This window comes from Nycticebus coucang, chromosome X (assembly GCF_027406575.1).
Source record: "Nycticebus coucang isolate mNycCou1 chromosome X, mNycCou1.pri, whole genome shotgun sequence".
Taxonomy (NCBI): domain Eukaryota; kingdom Metazoa; phylum Chordata; class Mammalia; order Primates; family Lorisidae; genus Nycticebus; species Nycticebus coucang.
In genome coordinates this window covers 131,997,191-132,005,625 of record NC_069804.1, presented here as the reverse complement: position 1 = coordinate 132,005,625, position 8,435 = coordinate 131,997,191, and positions in this window count along the sequence as shown.

The window sequence follows — 8,435 nt, the reverse complement described above, 5'->3', positions numbered from 1 at the left end:
GTCCCCCAGGATTTCAGCCTGTGGTCCTCCAGGCACGTCTACCAACCACTGTCCGGCCACTCTCACGAGGTGCCGAATGGCTGCAAAACTGAAAGCGTGCACACAAAGTCAAACAAAGGACTGAAGACACAGACCAGACAGTTTTCGGGGTACCCCTTTCTTACCTCCAAGGTCGACTCTGAAGGTGAAGGGTGGTCGTCAAATCCCGGATGAGCCCCCACATGAAAGACTTGGGGCAGGACCCCCCACTCTGCCCTGAGCTCTGACGACCCCAATCAACCGCAAGAGACGGCGCTTGATGCAAATAGCAAGAGGATTTTATTCCAGCATGCTGGGGCTTGACTCACAACTCTTTTAGGAGCCGAGGAGTCAAGCCCTGAACAGCAGGTTTTACAAGTTTATAAAGGCAAAAACCATAAAGTAGGGAGGGGCAGCAGACATAGCAGGGGCTTTAGGGAGGGGTAGCAGACATAGGGGCTTTTCCAGATAAGAAGAACTCTGGTTCATTACTCATCTGTCTTAAGACAAGATCAGCAGTTAAACATTTGCTTAGCTTTTTTCTTTCAGAACCAGTTACCGGTTATCTGCTTCAGCTCGGGGCTATTTCCTAGGACAGTTACAAAAGGTCACATTCTTATGGTAGGGGGCGAGGGGTGCTGCTACATATCTGGTCCCCCCCCCCTTTTTGGATTTGGTAGTACTTTCCTTCAATGGCATTGATGACAAGGGGCCTTGGGCAGCCTGTCCTTGTTGGGACAGTCTTTGGCCCAATGCCCTACTTGTTGGCAGATGCGGCATCAGGGGTCTTTTGCATTGGTGGAGGTTTTGGCCATTGGGCCAAATGTGAGTGCTAATGCTGACATTAACTGGGCATGCCTAGCCTTTTTCTTCCACCCCCTCTCCCAAGCCTAAGTCTCAAGCTCAGAAGTTCTGTTACAGAAAACAGAATTAGCAGCTGTCACCATGTCATCCAGGGAGGTGGTAGGGTCTTAGACAAGTTTGTGGATTTTTTTTGCCCTAATATCTGGTTCTGCTTGGGTTAAGAACAAGTCTTTTAATATGACTCATCCCTCATAGGAATTAACATCAAGAGTAGTCTGTTTCTCTATTGTTTCCCAGATCCCATCCAAGAAGGCTATGGGATTTTCTGTGGGCCTTGGGATAAGAAAAAGATCTTAAAATAATTGACCACCTTTTCCCTGGCGGGCTTGAGGCCAGCCTGGACACATACTAGAAAGTGTTCTCTCACTTCTCTTAAAATAAAGGGCTTAGAGACCAGGGCTGGTACAAACTTCTCATTATTTACAGCAAGCATAGGAGCTGAGCAGATTTTCCCCTGGTGGAGGTAAAGACATCATCATCCCCTCTTTGTAGGGCCTCCCTTCAGGCCTCCCTAAGTATGAGTGCAGCCTGGAGCAGGTGGCATCCTGAAGAGGATCTCTTAACACCATAGTCTCATTTGATGCTGAGCATCCTTTGCACCACTGAGGATTTTCCTATAAATAAAAGAAAGCTGTACACATGGTATTTAGGCCTATTTTCCGTCTTTTTTGCAAAAGACATCCAATTGTAACCAGGATGTCAGAACCAAGAGAACGAGCCAAGCATCTGTGTAGGTTAAGTGATTCTGAATGACCAAGATTCAGAATCTCAGAAAGACAGGGAGATCATTTGCAAAGCCTGCCTTTTTTTTGAGACAAAGTCTCAAGCTGTCACCCTGGTTTGAGTGCCGTGGCATCACAGCTCACAGCATCCTCCAATGCCTGGGCTTAAGCAATTCTCTTGCCTTAGCCTCCCAAGTAGCTGGGACTACAGGCGTCCGCCTATTTTTTGGTTGTAGTTGTCATTGTTGTTTGGCAGGCCTGGGCTGGATTCAAACCCTCCAGCTCTGGTGTATGTGGCTGGCTTCTTAGCCGCTTGAGCTAGAGGCACTGAGCCAAGCCTGCCTTACTTTAAGTTTCGCAGAGTTCTTATACCCTCCCTAGAAGTTCCTATCTTTAGCTGTACATCATCTAGCCGTCTAATCTCTAGCTGAAGGACTTGTTGCTTTCCCAAGCTGTACATCTGGTGTTTTGTCTTCAGCCTAGGGTCGTGATGGCTTTCACTGTGTCAGAAATAGGCAAGGACATAACTACTTAGATCATTAAGTAACTTTTACAGCTAAGGGGGTGTGGTGGTGGTGGTTTGAAGCTGTCTCTTCTCTCACACAATTGTAAGATGGTGGGATCATTTCGAGGTCCACATAGCAGCCATTGTTCTCTACTGTCCAACTTGTATTGTGGTTAGGCGGTCACGTGGAAGCAAATTAAACATTTATTCTTCATAGTGTCTAGATCAAACTTGTCCCAGTTTGAAAGAATGAAGGTAAGAAGGGAAAAAGGGGTATACTAGGGCCTGCTAGGGCTGTTTTTCCAGATAACGGATCATGGCTATGCCTCAGCTATGCACTGGAAAAGGGGGGTACCAAGGAGGCAAAGTGTGGGAAGGCTATACCCACTGGGGTCTGTTAGAGCTGGGTGTCCCCAGCTAGCAACCCAGACACCGGGGCAGGTTGGTACAAATGTCTCTTTTCAAACCGAAGAGCTTCTCAGGTTTTTTTTTTGTTTGTTTGTTTGTTTGTTTTAACAGCAAGCACTAGGACAATACTATCTGTTTATATTAGCAATCTGGTCATTCTTGAAAGTATTAGTGTATTGATAGTGCCAGCTGATTGGGTGGCCAGCCACAAGAGGAAAGCACTACCTAGAATGGAGCAAAAGAAGCAGCTTAAAGGTGAAGGAGAAAGGTCTGGTTGAGCCAGTGGTCTCACCTCTGTAAGTTGACTACCCAAGGGACTCTATCAAACTGGTCCACATACAGAGATGATCAACCATGGGGGCCACACTAGCTCACCCCCACATGGGAAATTCACCCGTGCCCCATGCGGGAGAGACATGACAGCTCAGTGAAGTAAAAATCCAGGGGGAGGAAACATTGGTTAGCCTTGACTTGGGAAGGGAAGTAAGCACTTCAACAAATCAGAAAGCAAAGTACATTATTAAAATCACTATAAAGCCCGATTGCAAGAGAGACTTTGCCTAACAAATGTAATCAGTGTAATCTGGTTTATTGTACCCTCCATGAATCCCCAACAATTAAAAAAAAATCTTCATACAAGACTGTATGAAGATTTTTGGCTTTTCCACATTAAAAAAAAAAAATCACTATAAAGCCAGGAAACACAGGAGTTATAGGTAGAGCCCTCTTCCCTAAAGTGAAACAAAATAAAAGATTTCTGCTACCTCTAGGGAAGTGAGTTCAAATTCCTTATCACACACCCATGTTTAGCCAAAAATATAAGTGTATAATCTGAGAAGTGGCAAGAGGGGAAAGTGAACAAGTGCCAGAACCATCTCAAGCGCTGGCTGCAGGGTGGGAAAATTCAAACCAAATGAAATGTTGGATTTCAAGGCAGCTGCCTGCGTCCTAAAATGTCAGGGTTTCAGGCAGTTGTCTATGTCCTTAGTTCTTGGAGTGCTCTTCATCAAAAAAATGACCATACACCCCAAAGTAAGGCAAGGCATGAAACAAAGTTTATTGAGGAAGAGAAAGATAGGTTTACAGAATAAAAGCAAGATTTAGAATTACAGAGCGAAATACACTTGCCATAGACAGTGAATAAGTCCCCATTGTCACGACAAGGAAAAGGCCAAGAAAAATATTCATACCTTAATAATCTAATAATTCTGCATGCAAAGTATACAAGGAAAGCAAAATGTATTTTTGGTGAAAAATTGTAGGAAAACATGAGGTTATTTATTTTTTTAAAAAGAGTATTTCCAATTTGGAGGCTATTTAAAGATTGTTTTAAAATATGGATCTAGAAAGGAAATAGAAATAAGGCAAGAAGGAATTGGTAAGTAGGAGAAAAAAGTTAGTATGAGGTTGTATTTTTAAAAAGAGAGATGAGTTTTTTTCTTTTGCATGTGAGAGAAGTTTGTGTGATCAGAATGACAGAGGAAAAAGAAAGTAAATTTTTGTCCTAAGGTAGAAGGCCAAAATAATAATAAGTGTAGGACCAAATGAAAATTTAAGCCAGTTGTTGAAAGTTTGTGGAAGATTAAACTTATGAAAGGAATTTTTTTTTTTTTTTAGAGACAGAGTTTCACTTTAGTGCCCTCGGTAGAGTGCTGTAACATCACAGCTCACAGCAACCTCCAGCTCTTCGGGTTAGGTGATTCTCTTGCCTCAGCCTCCGAGTAGCTGGGACTACAGGCACCCACCACAGTGTCCAGCTATTTTTTTTGTTGCAGTTTGGCTGGGGCCGAGCTCAAACCCACCACTCTCGGTATGTGGGGCTGGTCTCCTACCCACTGAGCCACAGGCACCACCCCTTATGAAAGGAATTTTATGTGTGATGACATTGGCTAAAATTAGGAGGGGATTTTTTAATAAGTTTTTCTAAAAATTGAACATTACTATCAGAAGTATGCTGACTCCAGGTAAGAGTTTGGGCCCTATGTTGGAACAATAGGATTTTCTCAGAGCATCAATCTGCTCTTGATAGAAAATTGTGAGAAGTTTTTATTTACCTTTTAGATAATTTAGAATAGATAATTTCTTTTCTTTTCTTTTTTATTTCTTGCTTTTTTTTGGTTGGGGCTGGGTTTGAGCCCACCACCTCCGGTATATGGGGCCGGTGCCCTACTCCTTTGACCCACAGGTGCCGTCCTAGAATAATTTCTTTACCTTTTAGATAATTTAGTTTTTCTTTACCTTTTAGAATAATCAAGTCAATTTCTTGTGCTGTGCCTTTGAAATCGTTTGTCATTTTGGTTTTATTTCATAGTTCTCTGTGATCCTATTTGGAATGAGTCTTTTAAACCTTTGATATTAAACAAACTTCTCAAAAATTACAATTAAATCCTTCTTGTTTTTTCTTCTTCTTTTTTTTTTTATTGAGACAGAGTCTCAAGCTGTTGCCTTGGGTAGAGTGCTGTCGCATCACAGCTCACAGCAACCTCAAACACTTGGGCTTAAGCGATTCTCTTGCGTCAGCCTCCCAAGTAGCTGGAACTGCAGGTGCCCACCACAATGCCCGGCTTTTTTTTTTTTTTTTTTGGTTGTAGTTGTCATTGTTATTTGGCAGGCCCAGGCTGGATTTGAACCTGCCAGCTCTGGTGTATGTGGCTGGCACCCTAGCTGCTGAACTATAAGTGCCGAGCCACAATTAAATCTTTCTGAATTCGAACCAACTTTGGGATATTCCAGAGGGCCCTGGAATTTCTCAAAGTGATGTAAGGACAAGTCAGAAAAAGAAGGACCAGAGAACCTGAGTGCAGCCATGTTTTGTGATACCAGTCTGCAAGAACCCTGAAAAGGGAAGTCACCAACAAGTCACCATGCCTGGGGCCTCCTGAAGTTGGAGGAATTCTTAAGCCAGTTGCCTTACAAACTGTTTGTAGTTACCTTTTCATGACAGCAATTTATGATTAACATTTGTGGCCTGAATACAAGACAATACTGGTATGGCTGTTTCCCAAGCGGAGTTTCTGAACACTTAAAAATATTACCATTGCCCCATAAGGGGTCTCCTTACCACTTGAGAGAGGACCCCAATTTGGTTGAGTGGCATCTGTTGTTTGTCTTTCTCAATAAACCTTCCTGTCTCTCTCAATAAACTTTCTTATTAGCTGGCTCACTCTTGAATTCATTCCTGTGTGAAGTCAAGAATCCAGGTGGGAAGTTCAGGGGCTTTCCTCCTTTTCCTGGGGCACCCCCTGCATCAAAAGGACCTGTAAAGGAGAGACAGTAAACCAACTGAGTTTATCTAATATGTTAAAGTATATGAGAATTATCATTAACCGTCATTGAGTTATATTCCTATGGCTATGTTATTAATATGCATTCTAAAATTGGACAAAGTTCGTAGAAATCTGATATGTCTTTGGTATAAATGCTATCAGTCATAATTTTGGTTAATTTAAATTGTCGTATGCCACAGAAATAACAAGATTTTCTTGCCAATTCCATAACTCTCCTCAGGTTTGTAACCATGGCCATTTGAAGTCTTGATGTCCATGGTTAATTGCTCTATTGTCATGCTTTTCTGAAAGCTTCTCGCAAGCAATTATAATATTAAAGTGTTATGTCTTAAAGGGAGTTTATGAAAAGAATGAAAAAAACTCTGGCAAGAGCATAACTTTGAGGCTCGGTGCCTGTGGCTCAAGCGGCTAAGGCACCAGCCATGTACACCTGAGCTGGCGGGTTCGAATCCAGCCCCAGCCTGCCAAACAACAATGACAGCTGCGACCAAAAAAAAGCCAGGCATTTTGGCGGTGCCTGTAGTCCCAGCTACTTGGGAGGTGGAGGCAGGAGAATCGCTTGAGGCCAGGAATTGGAGGTTGCATAATATTCCAAATAAAAAAAAGAAGATTAAAAAAAAAGAAAAAAGGAATTGGAGGTTGTTGTGAGCTGTGATGTCACAGCACTCTACCCAGGGTGACAGCTTGAGGCTCTGTCTCAAAAAAAAGAACATAACTTTGAGTTCATACCATTAGACTGAATTTCTAAATCTCTAATGAAGAAACTGATGAGTTTATGAAACTCCTAACCAAGATCAGAGAAAAAATTAATTTACATGAGATTGAATGAACTGATAAAAAAGAACTGTGGGGTTTTAAGGCATTATTGTTTGAAATATTGTTATTTCTCTTAATTTCTTACTTTGCAGATTTAAGGAAACTTTTTTTCTTTTAAACTATCTATAGTTTACAGCAATTTTGGAAGGCATACTTTTGTAAATAAATATTAAAACATCTGTTTTTCTTCCCTACCTAATGCGTCCAGAATTCAGAAACTGTGGGTATTCCTGCTTTTATGGCAACATGATTATTTGCATAAATTCTATAAAAATTTATTCTTTTTTGAAAGGATTCAATTATAAATATTGATTATATCACCAGGAATGTCATATATATATATATATATTTTTTTTTTTTTTTTTTTTTGAGACAGAGTTTTACTTTGTCACCCTTGGTGGAGTGCCGAAGTGTCACAGCTCACAGCAACCTCCAGCTCTTAGGCTTAGGTGATTCTCTTGCCTCAGCCTCCCGAGTAGCTGGGACTACAGGTGCCCACCACAACGCCCGACTATTTTTTTGTTGCAGTTTGACCGGAGCCAGATTTGAAACTGCCACCGCCACCCTCAGTATATGGGACCTGTGTCCTACTCACTGAACCACAGGAACCTCTCAGAATGTCATATTTTGAAATGTGCATAGAATGTCTGGCTTTGAGGGTTCCCAGTCTCATAGTGAGTGAGTAAGAAGTTGTTACTTCCTGGCAGGCCCAGGAACCTCAAGATACTAGATATAGCAAGCAAAGTCTAATGTCTGCCTTGGTTTGCTTCCTAGCATCAAGAGGTTTTTAAAAGACCAATCTGAGATTCCTTGTCAAAATTTCCAGCAAAGAAAATTTAAAAGGAAACTACGTGACTATTCTTGTTACACTTACGTAAATAATGAGGCAAATTGTCTTACTATGTTTATCTTGGATAGAAATAAGAGAAAAATTATGTTTCAAAGAAAAACTATAATATATCTGTTATTAGATTTTACTCCTGCTCATTTTTTTTTTTTGGTGTAATTTTTGGCCAGGGTCAGGGTTGAACCCCCCAACTATGGTATATGGAGCCGGTGCCCTACTCCTTGAGCCACAGATGCTGCCCTGTTCATTGTTTTTGAGTTTGTATTACCTACCTGTGGGCTATGGGCTGTGGGCTGTGGGCTGGACTAGATTCTGAGTTCTTCTGGATTTCTCTAATATCTGGATACAACTCTCTAACCAAGAATGAAAACTGCTCAGTTCCTGAAGCCTTATAAGCTGAAGCTGGATAACTTGATGTAAATTTCGAGAGATAACTCTCATGTCTGATGCATGGGCCACAAAGAGTGTTCATCAGAACACCTGATGCCACAACCAGAGACATATTCAAACTGCAAACCAGTATGAGAAGTTGCTAATCTTGTGCTGTGTATGGCTTTTCTGAGACTATCAGACAAAAACTGCCTATCATATTACAATAAGACTCTTACATCTCTTCATTTTTCCTTATGGCTACCTCTTTAATTTACCAGAATAACACTGTAGATATGATTTCACAATTAGCAGCTTCTGCAGGTAATTTGCACTTCCTGCTTAATCCAGTCGTGGTCTGTTGGATTACCCGCTAACTGAACAGGGAGGAATCTGTGCATTTGACACTTCTTGTTGCACATGGATAATGCATAGGGTATTTTAGAGCAGATTATTTATTTAAATGAGTAGATTGCTTTCCAGGCTATTGAATTTTAGTTGATATGATTCATGGGGACCTTGGCTAATGAGCAAACTCCAAATTCTTGGCATTATTGTCCAATAATCATAACAGTAGTCTCCTGGGGTCACTGTATCCA